This window comes from Lissotriton helveticus, chromosome 7, assembly GCF_964261635.1.
Source record: "Lissotriton helveticus chromosome 7, aLisHel1.1, whole genome shotgun sequence".
NCBI classification, from domain to species: domain Eukaryota; kingdom Metazoa; phylum Chordata; class Amphibia; order Caudata; family Salamandridae; genus Lissotriton; species Lissotriton helveticus.
This window is the reverse complement of record NC_136068.1, coordinates 349,579,078-349,605,814: the sequence shown is the minus strand read 5'-3', so window position 1 is coordinate 349,605,814 and position 26,737 is coordinate 349,579,078. Positions and strand designations below refer to the sequence as shown.

The window sequence follows — 26,737 nt, the reverse complement described above, 5'->3', positions numbered from 1 at the left end:
CCTACTCTTCGTGTCGCGTCCTCGTGTAGTCGCCCCTCCGCCTTCTTTAAAGGAAACCCAGCGTTTCCGTGTGAACACTAAAAACGGACTCGTGCAGTAGCTCTTACTGTGGGCGCCATTGCTGTCTGACCTGCAAACTCTACAATCGAATACTATCACTGTGTAACAAACCTATAAACCACGGACCTAAGTCCAAAATAAACATGTAATGATCTAAAAAACGAGTGATGTTGTAAAACGTGTGCTGCTATAAAAACGTGTGATGGTGTGAAAAACGTGTGATATTGTTAAGAGGTTGACAAAAACGTCATGAGAAACTAAACTAAGTGAATACTAATTTTGACAAAGTTGCTTACATATGTCCAATGACAATAACAACTGTAAAGCATGCTGGTATGTTGTCAATACAAATACACATTTACAAAAAACATATCAATTCAATTTTGTCATTAAGCCCCTCTGGTTCCAGCGTATTCAAATGGCGGATCCAGTATGTCTCCCTTTGTGACAAATGGCGATTGGTGTCAGCATGTACGTCCTGATTGATACACTCTAGAACTGTAAACCGTAATTGTGGAATTGTGTGTTGTTTCTCCTTCCAATGCATGGCCAAATTAGATTTGGGATTGCATGTCCTTATGAGACTTTTGTGTTCTGTCACACGGACCTTAACCTTTCTAGTGGTCTTCCCTACGTATACTAGCCCACACGGGCATTTGATGGCGTAGACTACCATACTGGTATTGCAATCCGACGTGTGCCTCAATTGTATATGCTTGCCTGTCTTAGGATGTGTAAAAACATTCCCTACCATTACGTTTCCACAGTGTCCACAATTGTGGCACTTTACCATGCCTCTGTATCGGACGTCCGTCCTTCTTGTCTGAGATTGTTTTAGTATCTCCTTGATGTTCTTAGACCTCGTGTGTGCAAACATAGGTTTGTCAAAGAACACATTTTTAAAATCAGTCTCTTGTTCTATGACTTCCCATCTTGTCAAGATGCTTTTCTTGATGTGTCTGCTAGATGTGGAGTGTTTAATGACAAATACCTCTCTTTTAAGAGGTTGTCTAGCTGTTTTTGTAAGCAATTCCTGTCTGTTTTTCTGACTGGCTTTGTCTTTGGCCTGTTGTAATAATGCTTCGGGATATCCTCTTTCTTTATATGCCTGCGCCATGACTTCCATCTCAAGTGTACCTTGATCTTCCTGTGAACAAATTCTCCTGGCACGTAGAAACTGTGAATAAGGTAAGTGGTTCTTCAAAGAGAAAGTATGGAAACTGCTGTAGTGTAGTGCACTATTGCGGTCAGTGGATTTTTTATACAGTCTCGTCTGTAAACCATCTCCCTTGTTCTCTATTAGTATATCCAAGTAATTAATGGATGTACTGTCTATGGTGTAAGTGATCTTGATGTGTTCATGACAGGTGTTTAATGCAGTTAACTGGTTCACTAGTTCTTCCTGAGTACCATCCCACACCATTAGAATGTCATCGATGTACCTGACATATAGTTTAAGGTGTTCTGACCATTGGGAATTTTGCAAAATGTTGTCATTTTCATATTTGGCCATAAAGATATTTGCAAAAGTAGGTGCTCCCGTAAAACCCATGCTGGTACCTGTCCTCTGGAGGTAAAAACTGTCCTGCCACCTGAAATACCCGTGATACAAACAAAAATGCAGTAACTCTAAAAGAAACACATTGTTGCCTTCTTCATAATCATGTCGTAGTAGCATCCATTCTACTGCCTCTATACCATCCTGATGGGGAATGGAGGTGTATAGGGCTGCTATATCAACCGTGCATAACAACACTTTGTCAGTCGGTGTGATCTTCACTTGCCTGATTCTTTTTAAATACTCTGTAGTGTCCTGAATGTACGTGCCCCATTGTTGAACCAACTGTTGTAAGTAATGATCTAAGTACTTGCCCAGTGGTTCGTGCAGAGACCCACATCCAGCCACAATTGGCCTAAACGGTGGGTCCTGAGGATTCTTGTGCATTTTGGGCACCATGTAGATGTGCGGTCTCTTGGGGTATTGAACCGTCAGAAACCGTCGCGTTTGCTCGTCTATCCAACCCATTTCCTGTGCTCTATCTAAAATGGTATTCAAAATGTTTTGGAAACGGACTGTGGGATCAGAGTCCAATTTAATATATGTATCCTCATCGGTAACATGCTGATCAACCTTTGCCAAGTAATGCGACTGGTTGAGAACAACCAGCGCTCCCCCTTTATCTGCCGGTACAATCTTTAAACTGTCATTGTGTGCCAATTTGACCAGAGTCTGATGTTCCTGTCTGGTCAGATTGTTCTGTCTGCTCTTAGTACTTGAAATCTTGTCGATATCTTTCCTCACCAGAGTTTCAAATAGGTCCAAGGTTTTATGTGAAAAAGGGGCCATAAACGTACTCTTGGGTCTGAATACCTGCATTTTCTCTGGTGTAGTGGTGCTCACAGCCTCTTGATTAATCGTATGAAAAAACCACCGTAACCGGAGTTTCCTCATGAATTTGAATAATGAAACCTCCGTTTCCAGTTTGTGAGTAGAATAAGTGGGAACAAAGGACATGCCTTTGTTTAAAACACGTTGTTCTATCGCATTAAGTGGATAATCTGAAATGTTCATCACTAGGTCTTCTTGTTTCTTAACCTTTTTTGTTGAACCTTGTCCCCTCCTTGTCCGTTTTGTTTGGACTGTGCCTGTTCCGTGGGTGGATGGTTGGAGGTTTTGCCCCCTTCTAAAAAAGACGGCCCTGGTGTAGTATTGGAACCCCCCTCTGCTCCTCTCTCAGCGCTACCGCTGGAGGTTGCTGCCAACGGTGTGCGTGTTGGTAAAATGTCTTGGTCAGTTGCCACACTTTCTTCTGAGGAGTGGGCTTGAGGTTTTTTGTAAACTCTTCTCTGGGCATATTGGTCTGCCCAGGAATAGACCTCATCCAACTTATAATCGATTGTGTCACGCTTAAACTTGCGTAGTTTGCGTTCATGTACTTCCCTTGTATGTTCTTCTAACTGGTCTTGGATGTCCTTAAGAGTGGTGGCTAGTTCTTCCTCTGATAGTCTAGTTGACAATTCAGTCTGCAATTCTTGTATCTCTGTGTCTAGTTCTTTCAAGATATTCGACAACTCTTCCACTATGAGCAAAATTAAGTCTAGAGAACACTTGTTGAGTATGGCATACCACTTTAGCATAAATGGCTTGTTGAATTTGAAAAGAAGTGGTCTAAGGGATATACGCAATCCGCGAGGAATACGCTTAACTTTATGATACTGGATTAACGTAGTGGCATGAAGCCTTTGGTTAATTTGTTTCCTTAATGTGTATTGTAGTTGCTTTATCATTTGTGGGGTGGACCATGGTTTTCCCTGAAATTCTCTAACATCTTTTATCAGTGCATACACACCCTCTGCTTCATTGTCTGTATAGGCCTTAACATCTGCCTGATTTGCTGTGAGATGTGAGATTTCATCAAAATCCATAGTAAATGGGTGGGTGCTGAGTGCCAAGGATGAGCCCCTGGGTAACGAATATGTATAAGTGGTAGACACTCTGCACACCTGTTTTTCAAAAAATGTTCGTTGCACGTAGTTATTCAAATTATCTGTTTTATCTTATGGTGCTGCCGCCTCATCTGACTGGCTCACGTCAGTAGCAAAATATGAACACAAACATGCACTGTTTGGAAGCGACGCACTATTCACATGCCCCCTGGGGGTGCTCTATATCCAAAGGTAATGCATGATTTCACCAGACTTTAGAAAACAAATTGTAAACAACCCATAGTGTAAATGCATTCAACCAAAATCATGTGCACATATCCGTGCTGTTCAAAGATAAACACAAACTAAATGAAAAGCGTTTTGTTTTTAATTGCTCTTTTTCTTTTTTCTTATGCTTGGTTCTTCAAACAGATGATACATTACATCATGTACCTTTGGATATAGAGCACCCCCAGGGGGCATGTGAATAGTGCGTCGCTTCCAAACAGTGCATGTTTGTGTTCATATTTTGCTACTGACGTGAGCCAGTCAGATGAGGCGGCAGCACCATAAGATAAAACAGATAATTTGAATAACTACGTGCAACGAACATTTTTTGAAAAACAGGTGTGCAGAGTGTCTACCACTTATACATATTCGTTACCCAGGGGCTCATCCTTGGCACTCAGCACCCACCCATTTACTATGGATTTTGATGAAATCTCACATCTCACAGCAAATCAGGCAGATGTTAAGGCCTATACAGACAATGAAGCAGAGGGTGTGTATGCACTGATAAAAGATGTTAGAGAATTTCAGGGAAAACCAGGGTCCACCCCACAAATGATAAAGCAACTACAATACACATTAAGGAAACAAATTAACCAAAGGCTTCATGCCACTACGTTAATCCAGTATCATAAAGTTAAGCGTATTCCTCGCGGATTGCGTATATCCCTTAGACCACTTCTTTTCAAATTCAACAAGCCATTTATGCTAAAGTGGTATGCCATACTCAACAAGTGTTCTCTAGACTTAATTTTGCTCATAGTGGAAGAGTTGTCGAATATCTTGAAAGAACTAGACACAGAGATACAAGAATTGCAGACTGAATTGTCAACTAGACTATCAGAGGAAGAACTAGCCACCACTCTTAAGGACATCCAAGACCAGTTAGAAGAACATACAAGGGAAGTACATGAACGCAAACTACGCAAGTTTAAGCGTGACACAATCGATTATAAGTTGGATGAGGTCTATTCCTGGGCAGACCAATATGCCCAGAGAAGAGTTTACAAAAAACCTCAAGCCCACTCCTCAGAAGAAAGTGTGGCAACTGACCAAGACATTTTACCAACACGCACACCGTTGGCAGCAACCTCCAGCGGTAGCGCTGAGAGAGGAGCAGAGGGGGGTTCCAATACTACACCAGGGCCGTCTTTTTTAGAAGGGGGCAAAACCTCCAACCATCCACCCACGGAACAGGCACAGTCCAAACAAAACGGACAAGGAGGGGACAAGGTTCAACAAAAAAGGTTAAGAAACAAGAAGACCTAGTGATGAACATTTCAGATTATCCACTTAATGCGATAGAACAACGTGTTTTAAACAAAGGCATGTCCTTTGTTCCCACTTATTCTACTCACAAACTGGAAACGGAGGTTTCATTATTCAAATTCATGAGGAAACTCCGGTTACGGTGGTTTTTTCATACGATTAATCAAGAGGCTGTGAGCACCACTACACCAGAGAAAATGCAGGTATTCAGACCCAAGAGTACGTTTATGGCCCCTTTTTCACATAAAACCTTGGACCTATTTGAAACTCTGGTGAGGAAAGATATCGACACGATTTCAAGTACTAAGAGCAGACAGAACAATCTGACCAGACAGGAACATCAGACTCTGGTCAAATTGGCACACAATGACAGTTTAAAGATTGTACCGGCAGATAAAGGGGGAGCGCTGGTTGTTCTCAACCAGTCACATTACTTGGCAAAGGTTGATCAGCATGTTACCGATGAGGATACATATATTAAATTGGACTCTGATCCCACAGTCCGTTTCCAAAACATTTTGAATACCATTTTAGATAGAGCACAGGAAATGGGTTGGATAGACGAGCAAACGCGACGGTTTCTGACGGTTCAATACCCCAAGAGACCGCACATCTACATGGTGCCCAAAATGCACAAGAATCCTCAGGACCCACCGTTTAGGCCAATTGTGGCTGGATGTGGGTCTCTGCACGAACCACTGGGCAAGTACTTAGATCATTACTTACAACCGTTGGTTCAACAATGGGGCACGTACATTCAGGACACTACAGAGTGTTTAAAAAGAATCAGGCAAGTGAAGATCACACCGACTGACAAAGTGTTGTTATGCACGGTTGATATAGCAGCCCTATACACCTCCATTCCCCATCAGGATGGTATAGAGGCAGTAGAATGGATGCTACTACGACATGATTATGAAGAAGGCAACAATGTGTTTCTTTTAGAGTTACTGCATTTTTGTTTGTATCACGGGTATTTCAGGTGGCAGGACAGTTTTTACCTCCAGAGGACAGGTACCAGCATGGGTTTCACGGGAGCACCTACTTTTGCAAATATCTTTATGGCCAAATATGAAAATGACAACATTTTGCAAAATTCCCAATGGTCAGAACACCTTAAACTATATGTCAGGTACATCGATGACATTCTAATGGTGTGGGATGGTACTCAGGAAGAACTAGTGAACCAGTTAACTGCATTAAACACCTGTCATGAACACATCAAGATCACTTACACCATAGACAGTACATCCATTAATTACTTGGATATACTAATAGAGAACAAGGGAGATGGTTTACAGACGAGACTGTATAAAAAATCCACTGACCGCAATAGTGCACTACACTACAGCAGTTTCCATACTTTCTCTTTGAAGAACCACTTACCTTATTCACAGTTTCTACGTGCCAGGAGAATTTGTTCACAGGAAGATCAAGGTACACTTGAGATGGAAGTCATGGCGCAGGCATATAAAGAAAGAGGATATCCCGAAGCATTATTACAACAGGCCAAAGACAAAGCCAGTCAGAAAAACAGACAGGAATTGCTTACAAAAACAGCTAGACAACCTCTTAAAAGAGAGGTATTTGTCATTAAACACTCCACATCTAGCAGACACATCAAGAAAAGCATCTTGACAAGATGGGAAGTCATAGAACAAGAGACTGATTTTAAAAATGTGTTCTTTGACAAACCTATGTTTGCACACACGAGGTCTAAGAACATCAAGGAGATACTAAAACAATCTCAGACAAGAAGGACGGACGTCCGATACAGAGGCATGGTAAAGTGCCACAATTGTGGACACTGTGGAAACGTAATGGTAGGGAATGTTTTTACACATCCTAAGACAGGCAAGCATATACAATTGAGGCACACGTCGGATTGCAATACCAGTATGGTAGTCTACGCCATCAAATGCCCGTGTGGGCTAGTATACGTAGGGAAGACCACTAGAAAGGTTAAGGTCCGTGTGACAGAACACAAAAGTCTCATAAGGACATGCAATCCCAAATCTAATTTGGCCATGCATTGGAAGGAGAAACAACACACAATTCCACAATTACGGTTTACAGTTCTAGAGTGTATCAATCAGGACGTACATGCTGACACCAATCGCCATTTGTCACAAAGGGAGACATACTGGATCCGCCATTTGAATACGCTGGAACCAGAGGGGCTTAATGACAAAATTGAATTGATATGTTTTTTGTAAATGTGTATTTGTATTGACAACATACCAGCATGCTTTACAGTTGTTATTGTCATTGGACATATGTAAGCAACTTTGTCAAAATTAGTATTCACTTAGTTTAGTTTCTCATGACGTTTTTGTCAACCTCTTAACAATATCACACGTTTTTCACACCATCACACGTTTTTATAGCAGCACACGTTTTACAACATCACTCGTTTTTTAGATCATTACATGTTTATTTTGGACTTAGGTCCGTGGTTTATAGGTTTGTTACACAGTGATAGTATTCGATTGTAGAGTTTGCAGGTCAGACAGCAATGGCGCCCACAGTAAGAGCTACTGCACGAGTCCGTTTTTAGTGTTCACACGGAAACGCTGGGTTTCCTTTAAAGAAGGCGGAGGGGCGACTACACGAGGACGCGACACGAAGAGTAGGAGAGAGGAGTTTCTTTGGAGCAGGTACGCGGATGAGAAGGGGGCAGCAGTTAGGCGGTGAGACACTCCGTCATATAATGCAGAGGGTGCTTAGTGATGGCCATATATATTTTTTCACAGATAGAGAGATAGCGATAAGCGGACTTGGGCAGATTACTGGTACACGGGAGAACGAACACAGCAAGGTAGGCGGAGGACGCTGCTTGGTTATTTTGGCTTTTTGATAGAAGTCAGGTGATAATGCTTACTCAAGACGCCATTTTTCGATTCATTTAGGAACACCACTCTTTTCAAGCTTCGAGTTTACCAGTGCGCAGAGTCAGGTATTCATTATTTAGAGTGTACAGTGAATGAACTTGGGACAGTGCACGTTTTTTATATACATTCATTCTTTCTTTTTTGCACATGGTGGTGAGGGTTTAACAGGATCATTTCTAGTCCACGGAGGTGAGGTTAGAGCTAAGACGGTACTCGTTATGACAAATTTGCACAAGGGTTTATATGTACATGAGGTGGTGACTGGGGCTCCCTCATTTCGAATTCACATTTTGATTATTGTTATTGTATTGATTTTCATTGTAGTATTCCCCTGATGAAGGTATAACCATACCGAAATGCATTGGGACTGACTGCACAGAAAGAAGGGATGTACATGATGTAATGTATCATCTGTTTGAAGAACCAAGCATAAGAAAAAAGAAAAAGAGCAATTAAAAACAAAACGCTTTTCATTTAGTTTGTGTTTATCTTTGAACAGCACGGATATGTGCACATGATTTTGGTTGAATGCATTTACACTATGGGTTGTTTACAATTTGTTTTCTAAAGTCTGGTGAAATCATGCATTACCTTTGGATATAGAGCACCCCCAGGGGGCATGTGAATAGTGCGTCGCTTCCAAACAGTGCATGTTTGTGTTCATATTTTGCTACTGACGTGAGCCAGTCAGATGAGGCGGCAGCACCATAAGATAAAACAGATAATTTGAATAACTACGTGCAACGAACATTTTTTGAAAAACAGGTGTGCAGAGTGTCTACCACTTAAACAAGCAGAAACACCCAGAACAAAACCACAGGAAGACTGGTAGTCATGTGGAAGACAGGAAAACATATCACCATACAGTGCGGATGCCAAAACCATACCAAGCACATGGAAGTCCCTCAGTAGGGTAACGTGAGCAGCCCAGATGTGAAACACGCATCACCATGTAGGCAACCGCAAAAATGGGGCCTCCGGCAAGCCGGACACACGCACGAGCTCGCACCATGAGCAGATCGGGGTGAAGACCACGGACACTGCAGCAGGGAACGTTGCCTGCTCGACTCAGTTGTGGGAAGAGCACAGAGGAGATTGAAATGAAGACAGATACACACCTAAAAAGGGTGTGTTGCATAATAAACAAGCGTACGCCACAAGTACGAACAGTCATGTTGAAGCCAAGGTGTACAGGACAATGTCTAGATCCGTACGCGACATCAGCCACCCGTCCGGGAGTATCCTGTAGCGAACACTCCCCCTGAGAGTGTTACAGCAGGAACCCAAAGCAGAACCTTGGAAAACACCTGCGCGGAAGGCAGCAGGGAATCAGGAAAAAAACTCCTGTTTGGAAAGTGCCCAGAAAAGGAGGACACAAGCAGTGTACATCACTGGCGCACGTGGCAAAAACACCACCGCCTATAGAGAAGCCCAGACAGAGCTGAAGAACGAGAAAACGCTACCAATCCCGGAGGGTGGAGGGTAGATCTAGTCACCGTAAAAGCGGAAGAAAAAACGCAGGCACCCTATGATAGCGAACATAGCAGGGTGCCCCCACACTACGTGCAAACAAGGAAGAGTGGTGCCGCGCAGCGTCACCGCCCTTGCACTATACGCTGGCAGGGAGTCAGCCGTGGAAAAGCTGTGCCAGAACAAGGAGTCCCAAGGGAAATTGGCTGGGGAAAAGAAAAGCCGCCAACATGGACAAAGAGAAACACAGCGAAGCTGAAAAACGCCCTTGGAAAAGGCAGGCGAGAGAGCCTCATGGGAGGGAACCCCTACTGATGCTACAAAGTACTACAGACAACCAGCTCGACGAAGTCTCAAAGGGCAAAGGAACCACGTGCGAACACGCAAGACGTGTTTAATACACGGAAGCCTGCACTGGCAGAGGCAAAAATCTGGCGACCACATGTCTCCAACCACTTAGATTCCCTAGTGGGAGGTAACAGTGAAGTAACAAGGGGCACCGAAACAACTTCGGGCACGGGGAGTCCACAGGAACGTCAAGCTCCTGTAAGAGAGGAGGTATAGGTGCCGGCACTGGTGTCGACCGATGTAGAGATTGTGTCGTATTGACATCGACAACCTCCAGAGGGGACTCTGGCTGTGCGCGGTCCGACAGCGATCCAATTCCTATAGGCGGGGAGGAACGATGTCAACCGGGCGTCGAACTCTGTGCCGCATCAGACGTCAGCGCAGGAAGCCGCGTAGGGCTATGCGGTGACTGGATGAACGACTGGGAGGGTCCTCCGGGCCGTGTCTAGTCGGCGTCGTATTGACTCCGGAACCACAGTATATGCACGCAGCCGGCGCAGAGGACAAATCAGACGGCCAAGACCTGACATGAGTGCCTTCCACCTCTGTGGGACCCGAAGGTGCACCAGGGAGAGCGAGTGACCCAAAGAAAGAGTGGAAGGCCTTTGAATAAGCCTCCATTTGGGCCTGTGTCGCTCCAACTCCCGGGAAGGGAGGAGACGACTGCTGGGCACCGGTGCCTGGCAAAGATCGAGAGGAACGGGCCCCAGCATCACATTTACAGGAGGACGACCTCCTCGACTTACGTTTGAGATTAACAGTCTCCGAACGACGTCTGCGAGAACGACCTCGGGATCGGGCCAGGGAGGGAAAACGGCGGCGCAAAAGTGCAGGGCTGGACAGCCGTGCGGCCAGCAATTTCATACGACGCTCCCTTAAGGCTTCGGTTTCATTTGTTGACAGGTGTCGCAGTCTGAGTCGTGGTGCACTCCCAGGCACCACATACATATGGCGTGCGGGTCCGTGACAGACATCTGGTGTGCACAGGTCTCACACGCTTTAAAGTCCAAAGGCATAGCACAATGTTCCGTGAGGCAGGTGGTGCTGAGAAGGCCCGAAACACAGGCCAAGGAACTGCTGGTTTTCCACGATCTGCGTTGGGACGCAGAAAGAAAAAAACGGACTCAGCGCGCCGGGAGGGGCTTATATTGCTCCACTGATGTCACGTACATGGACGACGTCAGGTCGGAGCCGTGCGGCGCCGCCCCCTGGCATGCAGAGGTGCAGCTGCGGAAAGTTATCCGGATCCAGTCTGACGCCTGGGGCTATTCTAAGTTAAGGAATCTGCGGCTAGATATCCATCAGATAAATGCTTCTTAGAACGTCCTGATTAAGTCCCTTAAAAAATAGACTAAAATGGTCAACACCAGACCCTTAAAATGGATGCCTTCGAGAATGGTATTTAGATTTAGAATAGTATGAACCAATTGTTCAGCACACTATCCTGGCAATGTTGAGGTATAGTGTAGTGTAGCTCCTATTTTCCCCAATAGGCTCTGCGCATTGGAATAGTACCTACAGCAGTAAAGGCCTAGGCCAGACGTTAACTAGGTCTACTACTGTCGATACTAGACTTAATTTTTGGGTTTGCCAGCTAAGCTCAGAGTTCGCTAGAAACTTTCTCGAATGTTCAAGGAAGGATTAACTTCCCTGATTAGACAAGAAGGGATTTAGTTTCTGACAACCATAGAACATGACAACTTTGCTCTCCCCTAATCAAGAGTCAATCTCGAGAGTCGTGTGAGCACAAGGCAATTATTTTACTCAGTCAGTACGTGCATTCTTAGTCTCATCAGAATGTAGAGAAAAGGAAGAGACGGGCGTGTTCAATAAAAGATGTTATTTATTGATCAGTCTCTTTTTCTCGTACAAGAGAAATGGATCGATATTATTGCAATACTTATAGTTAAGTAAAGTGCATACATTAGAAGCAATAGTATAAAATAATACTGTAAAAACATTGATATGGTTTCTGAGCCATATGATGTTTAAAATGATTAAAATATATTTACATACACATATACATTTGACTAAACGTACTCAACTGGTGTTTCTAAATACGCCTACTCCGTGTACCTGACCTAAGTCTAATGCGTGGGCGGGAATAGAAAGTTACAGTTTAAGTTAAGTTTGTTTTTGCCAAGTGAATAACTAAAGGATTCTCTGTGAGGGGTTATTCAGTTCTGTACCTGGAAGTTAGGATGAATGAGGAATGGTATCTCTTTCTCTGCTCTCGATATTCCAGGCTGCCTGCGAGGGCTACCCGGAAGCGCCGGTGCTGGGTCTCTCGGCTTGAGATAGCAGCGCGTCTCTCAGCGCGTCAGGAAGGCGGGGCTGCTGCAAGCGGGGTCTGCTTCTGCTCTCGGCTTCGGCAAGTATGGCTGCTCCGTCTTGTCACCACGCGTGTGTTTGCATAGGGCAAGGTCGGCAATATTTATACCTTAAAGGTGCCGAGATTGACGTAAGGATGGACATAGGTACGTCAATAAAGATGTCATACGACTTGCTCGTTAGCACATTCTTTTGCAAAAGTTCTCTGTGAAATCAAAACAATGGCCGCACGGATTTTCCAGGTTGTCATAGGTTTGATTTGTTATGAGAACGTCGTATGCCTTATCAGGGGCTGGAGGAATGTCGCTTGTCTAATTAGATCTCAAGCGTTATGACCTAATCAGATAACACGTTCCTGTGCCGTAGTGTGACTGCGTCAGATAACGGTATCTGCATCATGGGGGTTTTCTTGCCTCATGGGCTGACTGTTAGTTAACTAGCTAGGTAGTTTAACCAGAATAGGGTCAGGAATAGGGGGATCGATTCAGAACCTATAGAAATACACGACAATAGCTGCCTTAGCTCCAAAGGTATTAACCTTAGACATGAAATGCTCATTTTGAAAGTGGATTAAATGCACAACTGTAGCCTTAGTTGCAACATTGACAAGGAAGGAACATTGAAGGAAGAGCCTCTGCTTCACAGTCTGAAACCAACATTAGCCACAAAAAGACAGTGCCCTTTTGTCTGAATGCCTCCCAAAAAGCCTTCAAGAAAGTGTGTGGTCGGAGGACTGCTATACTCTGCCTGAAAAAGGGACACTGCTCCCAGATTATCTTCTCGGAGTTTGAGAGTTGGCACATTCCAGGCAGGTCCTTACTCAGAAATCAATTATCTAGTTTGTTCAATGAGCAACTCGGTCTCCTGGACTACCTGAAGAAAGGAAATCCTTTTTCACAAGCTATCAATGTTGACTAATGCCAAGACTGATGTATAGCATTTGTTTTGATTAGGTCCTTTAACTATCAATTTCTGCAACACAAGACTTCCCTTCTGGGAGAGGGTTGTGTCACCATTTCACAGATGACATTAGCAAGCATCAGGCCCTATGCCCCATTGAAGCAACATTAATGGCACACAGTGGTGCTGAGGATTCATCCCACAGTTGTATGTCCGATCTTAATTACACTGGTGGCTGATGCGTCCCCAGCCAGAGAAAGCACAGCCTTTCTATGAATCTAGGCACTTGAGGTTCTTTTAACTATTCAATGATTTTTGGAGGCATTTAGCATAGTTGCGCCTAAGGACACCATTGGTAAATTATTCCATTCTCCAGTGGAGACAGCCTTTCATCTGGTGTCTGAGTTCAATGCTAATATAGCTTTATCGGCTTCAGTGTTTATTTCCTAGGTATGCGTATGTTGGTGTAGGGCAACTACATTATGGCAGAGGTGGAAATCTGTACATATCAGCAGCTTCTTACAACTGAGAGGACTAAAAAATTATAGGCAATTATACTTCAATGACGACAATGGAGAAAAAGAAAAAGTACCCCCCACATACACCTCTGAACCTCCTGAGATGGAGCAGAGGCCAGCAGAAGTCCAGGAAACGTAATCTCCAATCAGGTCTGGGAGACAGGCTAGAGCTTTCCCCGTGAACTCTTCCTCCACTTTGAGTCAGAAGTCTTGTTGTGAAATACTGAAAAACTTGTCAGCTGGAAAAATGTCAATAGGTGGCTGGAGGACACTAACACGGACAGGTTGGAGCCATGTGGTAAACGGCTGATTTGCCAAGCCAGTCGATGAATCAAAATGTTTTACCAGCACACAGGTCAATTTCTTAAATAGGTAGATCTGGCTCCAGGTCAGGAGACTTTCAAGAAGCCTGTCATATGACATTTATGATTTTGGCAACAATATCTTTGGGGTTCTGGCACAGCAGCAGTTTTTCCTGAGCAGTTTCTTCAATGTTTTTTTTTTTTTTTTTAATGGTGCATAATGGCTCAACTCACGCCATGGGATTTAGTAGAAAGTCTGCTATGACACAGACTTAAGCCTGCATGAGGAAGACCTCCAGGCTGGTACAGTGTCTGCCTCCTTTTCTGTGTACAAGGCAAAATGAATCACTACCACAAACTGATCAGGCAGGATCCCCAAAACTACGTTACTGTTGGGTGCCCAGCATGTGTTGCCCGGTAGCCTCAAGATATCCTGCTCACAAGGTCTTCTCTTCTAAACTTCCTGAGCTTACTTAAAGGCTTGAAGGATAAATAACAAGCACTTGCTTCAGAGGGTAGCCAAAGACCCCAACCAGCTGTTATGTCATTCTCGGATGATAGTGGACTAATAAAACTACAAGGATCTAAAAGTAATACTGCATTGAAGGGTGTAATACTTGTATCCAGACAATGTCTGGGTTGCATCCAGACCCATCAAGTGAAGCTATCAAGGCTTTTATTTGAGCCTGGGAGCAGTTACTGGGCATTATCTAAAGTGTCTGTCCAAGAGCCATCAATACCATTTCAATGAAATGTATAATGAAGTTCCTCAACTTCATTGTTGTCACCTAAAGCACACTCCACTAGGGGGAAAGTGGCTACAGTAGCCTTCTTGCATGTTCTAATGACAGATCTGTAAGGCTGCAACCTGGAGATCGGTGCACACATTCACAAGGAATTATTGTCTCGATTCCGATTCCAGGGCGGATACTCAAGTAGGCCAAGCCTCCTTGAGGGATCTGTTCAAATAATGAGATATCTGTGTTTCTTCAAGTTTAGTTATCTGAGCTTGATTAAGTGCCTTTTTTCCCCTTTGCCCGCAGGTGGAAGAGGTGAGGCTCGCTATTCTATTCATGTGCTCACGACTATTGATGAGGATCCCCTGGAAGAGAAGGATTAGTTACTTACCTGTAATCCTAGTTCTCTTCCAGGGGTATCCTCATCAAAGTCATAATAACCCTCCCACCTCCCCAGGCAAAGGAACCTTGTCTTTTTAAGGAATTGTCAGCTCTTTGTGTCATGGCTTCTGAGTCTCCGCAAAGAACTGACCTAACTGTCACCCCTGAGGCATGATGGGAAGCTAGGGGTCTTGGCTGCCTTAAAGTCACAGTGCCAGTTTATTGCTATGTTGCTATGAGTTAGCTTTTCAGTCTTTCTGGGCTAGGTTTCTGCAATGCAGCCTGTGAGCTGTCAATGCTTTCAGTCCCATCTATGGGTTTGTGCTAAGCATTAAAACCGTTTCAAACATCCTTTGCTGTTTTTTTTTTTTTGATTTATAATCCATGAACGACGCAAAGGCACATAAGAAAAAGAAAATAGAAAAGGAAAGAAAGGGAGTCATATTGCAATACATTAAACCATATTTTCCATATAGTCAGATACATACATAATACAGACAAGAATACATAAAGAAGACAAAGCAGCGGCAAATTTTCTTTAAAAAATACACTACACAGGAGATTTATACGACCATGTAAGCCACTACTGGACCCCAGATCTCCCAGCCTAATTTCTTTTTCCATCTGCCTTTCAAAGCATATAGACTATACTCAATATTCAACATTGATAAGAATCTGGCTCTCTATAGTTCAAAAGAAGGCACGTCCTTTTGCAACCACATTGAGGCAATACACAATCTAGCCACAGCTATAGCTAAAAAATCAAATACCAAGATTTAAGGAACAGTTGATTCTCTACCGATCCCCCCTCAACCCCCAACAATACATGAGCTGCTGATAATCGAACAGGCCCACCCAGAATCTCAGCTAAGAATTTCTCTATATGATCAAATAGGCTGTTTGAATGCCCACATGTATAGAAAACATGTACCAATTCGGCATCATCTGACCCACAGCGAAAACACTTTTCTTCATTAGATCCCCCATTTAGATATTTTAGGTGGGGTGTAGTATAAATTAAAAACAGTCTTGTAGTGTTGTGCACGACGGTTAGCTGACAATCTCCAAGCCAGTTCGATGGGAAGTTTCTACCCTAGTACAAAGGCACCCCAACCTATTATCCCACTTTAAATTTTGGGCCTCAAGATCGTTATCCAAGGTATCTAACAATAGTGTATAAAGTGTACCAATTCGTGCACCTTTCCTCACCGCCTCAATAAGATGGTTAACATCGATTTTCCATCGGACTTTTAACAAATAGTCTCGGATTCGCAAATATTTAAAAAAGTCAGTGCGAGCCAAATGAAATTGATCAATTAACATATCAAAAGACAACAGACCCCCATTAATAAATAGGTCTCCAATATAACACACCCCTTTAGCCAGCCAGCTATCATCCACTCGATCCCAAAATATCGGTGGAAGAAGAGTGGTGGCAGTAAGCGGGGTATACCAAGATATCCTTTCCACCTGATACTTCTTTTTAACATAAACAAAAAGAATCCAACTAAAGGTCAAAGGGAAGTGCTCACCACAGTGGTGTGGGAGCACTTAGTGTTTTGTAAAATACCCCTCACACACAGCTGCGGTAACTTCTCTTTAACAGCCATCCAGACTTTATAGGTCGCATTGAGAACCTTGAATCTAGTTCTCTTATAGTAGCTCCTGTCCAGGTTAAACAGTCGGTTTTTGGCATCACTGCCCAACAGCATTTGATAGATATAAGGAGCTTCAGCCATACGATTCGGTTCTACCCCAGTTAACAATATGTTCATATGCTGCAACATACGACCAAAATAGTATAAAGCAAAGTCTGGAACGACCCAGCACCCTTGCAGCAGAGGCAGGATCATGTATCGCATTGCTCTACGTGATTTACCCTGAGCCCAAAGAAATCTGGCACAGATAGATTGTAATGAGGCGAGATTAGCACGAGAGACCTCCAGGGGCACAGGTCTTAAGAAATATAAAATTTTAGGCAAGATTAACATTTTGATAACATTGGATCTTCCAACCATGGACAAATGCAAACATTCACATCGGTCCAGTTGTTTGCGTACTTCGTTCAGCAGCTGTGCCCAATTAACTGCGACCATTGTACTCACACACCCGAATCGCGATTCGGTATACTACCTCCTTCAAGACCCTTTGGTCATCAAATGCCTTTATATTAGCACACAGGCTGTGTCTTTGAAGTATTCAATTTATAACATGCCACAGCCCCAAATTGTGCTGCAAGTAACTATTTCTGGCATAGCTGTTGACGGATTTGTTGTTACCACTGCAATGTCATCAGTATATGCAATGACGCGGTATTGTTCTTGCCTCCGTATTACTAATTTAATCCTAGAGCTGTGTTCTAAAAAATTTTTAAACGGGTCTATATACAGAGAGAACAGTAGGGGGGAGCAGGGACATCCCTGCCTTGTCCCCCGTGTAAGATATACCGGCGTGGATTCTAAGCAATTCTTGCAACCAGTTAACGATATAGCATTTGCAAGGCAATGACAAACTGTTGCCTAAACCACCGACGGCGTAGTACCGCCCATAGAAATCCCCATGTGACTCGGTCAAAAGCCTTCTCTGCATCTAATATGAGACTCAACCCATCCCCCGTAGCATTTGCAATATCCAACAAAGTTATCACTGTTGATATGATTAGTGATGAAGCCATGTTGTCGGATCGAGACCAGCGGTGTTATCACCTCTGCAAGCCTGGTCGCAAGAATTTTAGAACAGATCTTTCCATCAGCATTTAAAAGGGAAATTGAGCGATATGAAGCCGGATGTTCCGCAATCTTATCTTTTTTTTTTTTAAATACTACAATACTAGCCTCATCCCACGTTAAAGGGGGCGCGCCTGCCTGGGCTAGTCTGAACGTAGCCAGCATATCCTCATTCAAAACTCCCCAAAACGTTTTATAAATCTCAAGTGGAAGTTTAACCGGCCCGGCAGCCTTGCCAGATGCTAGCTCATGTATGGCTCTTTCCAGTTCTTCCATGGTTATGGGGGCCTCCAATAACTCCTCCTCCTGCCCATCCAAGTTATCACAAAACCGCTGTATCAGAGACTCCCCCATTTGCGGATCATAGTATTCCCCAGTATACAATTCTTCATAAGTCATGAAACACCTCAAGGATCTCAGTTTCTACTAAATAACCTCTGGAGTCAGTTATAGCGCTAATCCTCTGGACAGCCTCTTTAGATCTGAGCTTTTGTGCAAGACACCGTCCACTGGCCTCCCCATATTCATAGTTCAATTGTTCCTTACTCACATATTTCTTAGCTGTTTCTTTACTCCAGTGGAGATTTATTTTAGCCTTGCATCTGGCCACTTCAGTTAAGAGATCAACAATATCTAAACCAGCTTGTATGCCCAGCATAAGTTTTCCATCAGCCCCGTCAGAGACGAATATAATTCCTGCAGTGTTATCCGCATTTGTTTTTGCTTATACAGGCCAAAGCTTAAAGCTTCACCCCTAAATGCGGCTTTAAAAGTATCCCATACACAACCTGTCCCTGCACTACCGCGATTAATGGATAAGAAACCCTCAATCCACTCTTCCATATGAGCTACAAACTTCACATCTAACAATTTCCTATCAAAAGAAAAAACTTGTGGTCTAGATTCAGTCCTAGTAAGCGCTAAAGTGAACACCAGGGGACCATGATCGGAAGTAACCCGTGGGTACACCTATATTCCACCACCCACCAGTAAATGCGGTGGAGCTAAAAAGTAATCTAATCTTACAAGTTTCTGATAGGGGCAGGAATAGGAGGTGTACCCAGGCTCCTCCCCTCGCAAAGTGGCCCACACATCCACCAACCCATGAACACCCAGAAGAGATTGAAGTGCCTTAGAAACCCTTGGCTTCCTCCCGGTGTACCTATAGCTGCTATTTTGTAAGGATTTAGGGCCAAGGTGTATGTTTAAAATCACCACAGATAATTAGTGGAGTGGACCATGCAGCCAGTTCTTCATTGAGCCATTCTAAATTCAGATCCATATATAGAGCAAACCGTGAGTTTCTGATTCCTCATACTACATTCAACTATAGCCCACCTCCCTTGTTTATCCGCTAGTGGTCTACCTGTGCTTTGAATATGTTTTTTCGCTAAAATTGAAACTCCCAGCGAGGTAATAGATTGCTCAGTGCTAACCAATACAGTGTAACTCAGATCTAGTAATACTTTTCTTTTACCCCACGCTATATGGGTTTCCTGAAGGCATATCAAGTCACACTGCAGCATCTGCAGCTCACTCGCGACCCGCTGTCTTTATTAAGATGATTTAGGCCCCTAACATTCAAAGAACAAAGGCGGATGCCACCGTAATTACCACTGTCCCCCAACAGTTCTCCCTGTATTTTTGACCTTGTAGAATGTGTGCCTAGAACCAATTTATGCTCCTCCTCTTAATGTACTCATGGATTATTTTTTTTCGCCCTGCCCATTTACAACCCCCCACCCACATGCTCCCCCCCACCCTCTAGCCCACCCAACCCCCATCCCCCTCCACCCCAATAGAGGCGTAAGGACCATGTCCTCAGTGATGGGTAGTGATAGTGAGCCGCCCCCAAAGCCCGCCCGTGATCCACCACACCAGTCAGAGATCATCCTCTCATATTTCATACCTATCCCTAGCGTAGTCTTTCACCCGTGATCACCGCTACACCCATTGTGCTTGTAACCGGTTGGGGTTGGTAGAACGTGGTGTTATGCTCTGGCGGTTACTCCCTGGATTTAGCGCCGACACTCGCCAGCTTCAGCATACCGGAATTCTTTCTATGAGGTGCGGTGCCTCCATTGCCTGGTGGCGATTCGGCAGCGGAGTAACTGGAGAAGCGGCATCGCAAGCGGCTGCAGCTGCGTCGGCGGTTGTGTTGTAGGCGTGCTCGGCACTAAGGTTCAATCTGCTCCCGCTCAAGCTGCATTATTTGGAAGGGAAAGTCTTTTGAAAATGGCTCCGAAGGAGAGCGGGAGAGGGGCGAAGACTTGAGGGGCAGCAGCCGCGGCTACCGGGATGACGGAGGTGCCTAACGTTGGGACGTGCACAGCCCCATCACAACCGGTAGACTGAGTCGGGCGGCAAAACGCGAGACGCGCTGTGGAACAGGCTCAAGACACGGCAGATTTGGGCACAAGAGCAGATTCTGAGGCTTTGGCTGTGGATGAAACCACGCTACAGTGCAGCAGAAGCCGGAAACAAGGTACCCCTCGTTGAGAAAGAACTGTACCTGCTATATTTCAAAAGAAATTAGAAAGTAAGCCGGGGGAGCGCCATGTGAACCAGCCCTCATTGTCAGTACTAGGAGAAGCAGGTGGCAACAATGTTATGTTACGTTATTTATTTTCTTCTATAGCGCACGGCTACTCCAAAGAGCATCCCGGTGTTTTAGCGAAGAGAACTTGATACAGCGTAACACAACAACTAAAAACTGTAGAGAAAAAAGCTAAAGAAACCCTATGCAGAAAAGAGCCAAGTCTTTAATTCCTTCCTAAAAACAAGAAGGTTACTTGCCCTTCGTAAAACCAGAGGTAGCTCGTTCCAGCCCCGCGAAGCCAGATACCGGAAAGCCCGGCCTCCAGTTCTGGAACGCTTAATGGCAGGCACAGCCACTTTGGCCAAAGAAGCAGATCGTAAAGCCCTGCTAGGCAGGTAAAAAGAGAAGCGTTTCCCAATATACTTAGGGCCGATACCGTGAAGGGCTTTAAAAAGGAATATGCTACTTACCAGTATGCATCTGTTCTTGGCATAGAGGGCTGCAGAGTGGTACATTTATGAATAGATCGCCATCTGGTGTTGGGCTCGGATGATTGCACTTGTTTTTCTTCTGGAGAAGTCTTTGTCGTCATCGATGACTCCTCCTCTAGGTGCTAGTGCGCACGGGCATCAGCTCCATCCTTAGATTGTTTTGCCATAGTAGGGTTAGATGGAGTAGTGTAGTATAATACATAAAGATATGCCCATGTAAATGTATCTAAATAAGACAATGTAGGGACAGACACTGGTTTCCGGGGAGGCAGGGAGGGCATGTACCACTCTGCAGCCCTCTATGCCAAGAACAGATGCATACTGGTAAGTAGCATATTCCGTTCGAGGCATATGGGCTGCAGATGGTACATTTATGAATAGATTATACAGCAGTTACCTCCCTAGCGGTGGTCACCCGTGTCTGTCGCAACTGTTTGAAATAGAGTTTTTAATACAGCTTGGCCCACTCTGGCTTGTTGTGTAGCCTGCACATCAACACAGTAGTGCTTTGTAAAGGTATGTGGTGTAGACCAAGTTGCTGCTCTGCATATGTCATCTAGAGGAATGTTTCCTAAGAATGCCATAGATGCTCCTAGCTTACGTGTAGAATGAGCTCTAGGAGGAACAGTTAATGTCCTCTTTGCTTTTATGTAACATATTTGTATACATCTTACAATCCATCTAGCGATGCCTGCTTTAGAGATAGGATTGCCCTTATGTGTTGGGGAAAATGCTACAAATAGTTGTTTAGTTTTCCTGAAATTTTGTGTCCTTTCTATGTAGTACAAAATGGCCCTTTTGACATCTAGTGTATGTAGGGCCCTTTTTGCTACCGTCTGTGGCTTTGGGAAAAAGACTGGTAGTTCCACCGGTTGATTGATGTGAAATGCTGAAATTACTTTAGGCAAGAACTTTGGGTTTGTTCTAAGAACCACTTTATTCTGATGTAATTGTAGGAATGGTTCTTGTATTGTCAATGCCTGTAATTCACTTACTCTCCTGAGTGAGGTAATGGCTATAAGAAAGGCCACCTTCCATGTAAGGAATTGTATTTCACACCTATGCATAGGTTCGAAAGGTGGTCCCATTAGTCTGGTGAGTACTACGTTGAGGTTCCAGACCGGGGAAGGTGGTAATCTTGGTGGAATGACTCTCTTAAGGCCTTCCATGAAGGCTTTTATCGCTGGCACTCTAAACAGGGATATGTGCTGCCTGTTTTGTAGGTACGCTGTTATAGCTGCTAGATGTACTCTGATAGATGTGTATGCGAGATTACATTGCTGTAAGTGTCAAATAATCTCCTTTGTTGATACGTCCAGAGGGTTGATATTATTAGTGGTACAGTATATAGCAAACCTCTTCCACTTAGCTGCGTAGCATGCTCTGGTGGTGGGACGTCGCGCTTGCTTAATTATCTCCATGCAATTTGGGGGTAGATCCAAGTACCCAAATTCTAGGATTTCAGGAGCCAGATCGCTAAGTTCAGTTGTGTGGGATCTGGGTGCATTATTTCTCCATGGTTCTGTGTAAGTTGCATGGGTAGAATTCTTAGCTTTTGGTGTGGCACGTGAGAGTTGCAAGAGCGTGGTGAACCACGGTTGTCGTGCCCACGTGGGTGCCACTAGTATCATGGTCATTGAGTGTTGTTGCAGCTTTCTGACCACTAATGGGATTAGTGGGAGAGGGGGAAAAGCGTATGCAAATTTGTTGGACCAATTTATCCATAACGCATTGCCCTGCGACAGGTGGTGTGGGTACCTGGACACGAAGCTTTGGCATTTTGCGTTCTGATGAGTGGCAAAGAGATCTATCTCTGGTTGTCCCCATCTTTGGAAGAATGGTTGCAGTATTTGTTGGTGCAGTTCCCATTCGTGTATTTGTTCGGACTGTCTGCTTAAGATGTCTGCCATCTGGTTTTGAACTCCTGGTAGGTGTTCTGCTAACAGATAGATGTTTTGAGGAATGGCCCATCTCCAAATTTCCTGCGCTAGTCTGGATAGTTGGAGAGAGTGCGTCCCCCTCTGTTTTTGAATATAATACATTGCTGTCATGTTGTCTGTTCTGATCAGGACTGCTTTGTTGTTAACATGCATTTGAAAGGCTTTCAATGCCAGAAACACTGCTAGTAGTTCTAGATGATTGATGTGCAGCCTTCTTTCCTGCACACTCCATCTTCCTTGTACTGTATATTTCTCCATATGCGCTCCCCATCCCGTGAGCGATGCGTCCGCTGTTATTGTCATCTGTGGAATTGGTTCTAGGAACGACCGCCCCGTGGCAATGTTTGTTGTGTTCCACCACTTCAGAGAGCGGTGTGTGCGGTCGTCTACCAACACCAGATCTGTAATCTGTCCTTGAGCCTGATTCCACTGTGTCGCTAAACATTCTTGTAGCGGACGCATTTGTAGTTTGGCATATGGTATTAGCAGTATGCAGTATGACATCATCCCTAATAGCTGCATGAACACTCTTGCTGTTAATGAGTGTTGTGGCTGAAATTTTTGAATAATTGTAAGCATTGTCTGGATCCTGACTGGATTGGGGTATACTTTGGCTTTTTCTGTGTCTATAGTAGCCCCTAAATATTGTTGAACCTTGCTTGGTTGCAGGTGTGACTTTGTGTAGTTCACAGTGAACCCTAGTTGGTGCAGCATGTGAATTGTCTTCTGTGTGTTCTGAAGACATTCTTTTTGTGACTTGGCCTTTATTAGCCAGTCGTCCAAGTATGGGAAGACATGTATTTGTTGTCTTCTTAGGTGGGCTGCAACCACCGCTAGGCATTTTGTGAACACCCTTGGCGCCGTCGTGACACCAAACGGAAGTACTTTGAACTGATAATGTTGTCCTTCTACCACAAACCGTAGATATTTCCTGTGGGCTTTGTGAATCGGGATATGAAAGTAAGCGTCTTTTAGATCCAGTGTAGAAAGAAAGTCCCCTTTCTTCAGTAAAGGAAGTACTTGTTGGAGCGTGACCATGTGGAAATGTTCCGAATTTATGTATGCGTTGAGAGGTCTTAGGTCTAGTATTGGCCTTAGAGACCCATCCTTTTTTGGAATTAGGAAGTATAGGGAGTATACTCCTGTTCCTTGTTGTTGCTTTGGAACCTTCTCTATGGCATGCTTTTGTAGCAGAGATAGTACTTCTTGTTTTAACAGTGTTAAGTGATCTTGTTTCATTGGACGCTTTTTGGGGGGGATGTTTGGTGGGGTAGATGTGAGTTCCAGGCAATAACCATGTTGGATAATTTGTCTCACCCACCTGTCTGATGTGATGTTTTCCCAGACAGGTAGGAACTGTGATAGGCGTCCCCCGACCGGTGTTATATGGTCTGGGGGGGAGCTGTATGAAGTCACTGCTTTGGGGTTGGAGAGTTGCGGTTGTTGTTGTTGTTTCCGCGTCCTCTACCCTTGCTGTTGTTACCTCTGTAACTACCTCTAGAATTACCTCTGGGTGATGTCGGTGTAAAAGAGGTTTGTTGCTGGCTTGTACCTGTATTTTTAGATCCTCCTCTATAGGCGGACCTACGAAAGGAACCTCTTTGGGTCGGCTGTTGCAATGCTCCCATTGATTTAGCCGTTTCCGTATCCTTTTTCATCTTTTCTAAGGCCTCATCTGTCCCTGTGCCGAAAAGTGTTTTCTCATCAAAAGGTTGGTTCAGTAATGAAGTTTGCACCTCTTGTTTGAACCCTGAAACCCTGAGCCATGCATGTCTCCTTAACATGATGCTTGTGTTTATGGATCTTGCTGCAGTGTCTGCCGCGTCTAGGGCGCACTTGATTGAAGTGTTAGTAATTAACTTCCCTTCCTGTATGAGTTGATCTGCCCTCTTTTGATGTTCTTTAGGGAGATGTGTGATGAGTTTCTCTAACTCATCATAATGCGCTCTGTCATACCTTGCAAGTAGTGCCTGTGTATTAGCTATGCGCCAGCTGTTTGCCGCTTGAGATGCAACTCTCTTGCCAGAAGCATCTATTAGCTTAGACTCTGTCAGGAGGTGGAGCTTCTCCTGTAGATAAAGAGTTTGCTCTCTTACGAGCGTTTGTGACCACTAGTGAGTCTAGAGGAATTTGTCCCTTGATGAATATTGGGTCTTTTGGAGCTGCCCTATATTTCTTTTTAATTCTTGGGTTCAGTACCCTAGCCCTCACCGGGTCTTTGAATATCTCTGATGTGTGATTGAGAAGGCCCTTAAGCATTGGTAGTGTTCCTGATGTTTTTTGTGCAGCCGGTAGTGTTTCTAATAGGAAATCCTCTATTTGAGGTTCTGCATGTAGTTCTACCTTGTGGTATTTTGCTGCTCTATCAATGAGTTGTGCAAACCCAGTATTATCATCAGGAGGTGAAGGTTTTGACGGATACAATTCAGGGTCGTTATCGTTATCTGACCCTACATTGTACTGTTCCCATGGGTCTGCGTCCTCTGGGATTGTGTCTTCATCATCCCCAGGATGCTCTCCCTCCCCTGTGTCACTTTCTACATCTGTTGTAGGTGTAGATGGTCGTGTGGGATGAATAGCTGGCCTATTGTGAGGAATAGGAGAAGAGGGTGTGTCTCTAGGATGTGGGGAAGGGGGAGGAGTTGTATTTGTCCCCATGGTTCTCTTCTTCGGAGGAGTTTTGTCGTCCGATTGTTCATTTTTCCTCTTTTTGGGTAGTTCTGTGACTACCTTGCCAGTTTGTGGATCAATAAACATTAGGATCGGTTTTATATTCCTGTGTCGGTACCGGAGTTTTCGGGTCCGAAAGGTGTTTTTTCTTCTGACTGTCCATTTGTATTTTCGGCACCGAGATTTTATTCGGATCCGATGTCTTCGGTGTCGAGGGTGTCTTCGGTGTCGACATGGACTGTTTCGACTTCGAGCTTTCCTTGATATGGAGCTTCGGTGTCGATGTCGGGGTGGGTCGTTTATCGGAACCACCATGATGGGAGACCGAGTGTTTCGGTTTCGTTGCCGGGCCCGAAGGCGGGGCGTCGGAAACTTTTTTCGGTTGTCTGACCGGGCTCGAGGGCGGGGTCGACACCGTGCGGGGTCTGTTCTTTGGTAAAGGGACGTCGTCACTCACGGTTTGTTGGACGTCGATTTCCTCGACGTCGGACTCGTCCACTTCAGACCCCGCCTCGTCGGCCTCTTCTTCCTCCTCTTCTGGGTGCTGGTCCTCGAACAGCTCCGGGATTGCTTGTGACTGCATTCTCGATACCTCGTGTCTTCGGGCTCGACGGTTTCTAATCGTCGATTTTGAGGAAAATGCTGCACAGGCCTCCCAGTCCCTGGATTCGTGTTCAGGGGACAAGCAGAGGTTGCACACCTCGTGTAGGTCCTTGTGTGGGAACTTAGCACCACACGCTGGACATTTTTTGAATGGAGTCCTTTCCATGGACTCCGGCTGGACTACGTCGAGCTGGTCTTCCCGTAGTCGTCGTTCTTCGAAACGCATCGAGATGGAAGTGTAGTCGCGTTCGATAACAATACCGTCGAATTGGAAATGGTTACGCGCCGAATATCACTTTCTTTATCAAAGTCGATCCGGAGCGCTTCGATCCTCATCCGAACCCGATGGCGGAAAAAAACAATCTAAGGATGGAGCCGATGCCCATGCGCACTAGCACCTAGAGGAGGAGTCATCGATGACGACAAAGACTTCTCCAGAAGAAAAACAAGTGCAATCATCGGAGCCCAACACCAGATGGCGATCTATTCATAAATGTACCATCTGCAGCCCATATGCCTCGAACCCAAAGTTAGGCTTTTGAATAGGATTCTCTTAGAGATGGGCAACCAATGCAAAGCTTTGAGTAACTCAGCGGCATTGGCCCGTCTCGGGAGTCCGAAAATGGCTCGAGCCGCAGAATTCTGCACCACTTGCAGGCGGGTCAAAAGATATTTGGGTAGACCCAAATAGAGGGCATTCGCATAATCCAAACGCGACCCTATTAGAGCCTGCACGATGGTTTTTTTGTGGTGAAGTGACAGCAAAGGAAGAAATTTCCTAAGCATCCTGAGAATGCCAAAGCATTTCCCTGAAAGCCCGATGATATGGGGCCTAAAGGATAAGTCA

The 26,737-nt window shown here is 44.6% G+C and overlaps 1 protein-coding gene and 1 long non-coding RNA gene across 3 annotated transcripts in view; one reads left to right on the top strand and one right to left on the bottom strand.

Annotated features, from left to right (window-relative positions):
- Positions 1-26,737, bottom strand: part of TOP1 (DNA topoisomerase I) — a 289,068-nt gene that overhangs the window by 35,967 nt on the left and 226,364 nt on the right. The gene's annotated exons all lie outside the window — the stretch shown is intronic.
- Positions 157-8,398, top strand: LOC144766760 (uncharacterized). 2 transcript variants are annotated; one of them, XR_013597914.1, is made up of 2 exons: positions 157-1,248; positions 8,259-8,398. It is a non-coding gene; the product is annotated as an uncharacterized LOC144766760 (long non-coding RNA). The 2 variants fall into 2 exon arrangements; XR_013597915.1 differs by lacking the exon at positions 157-1,248 and adding an exon at positions 7,951-7,999.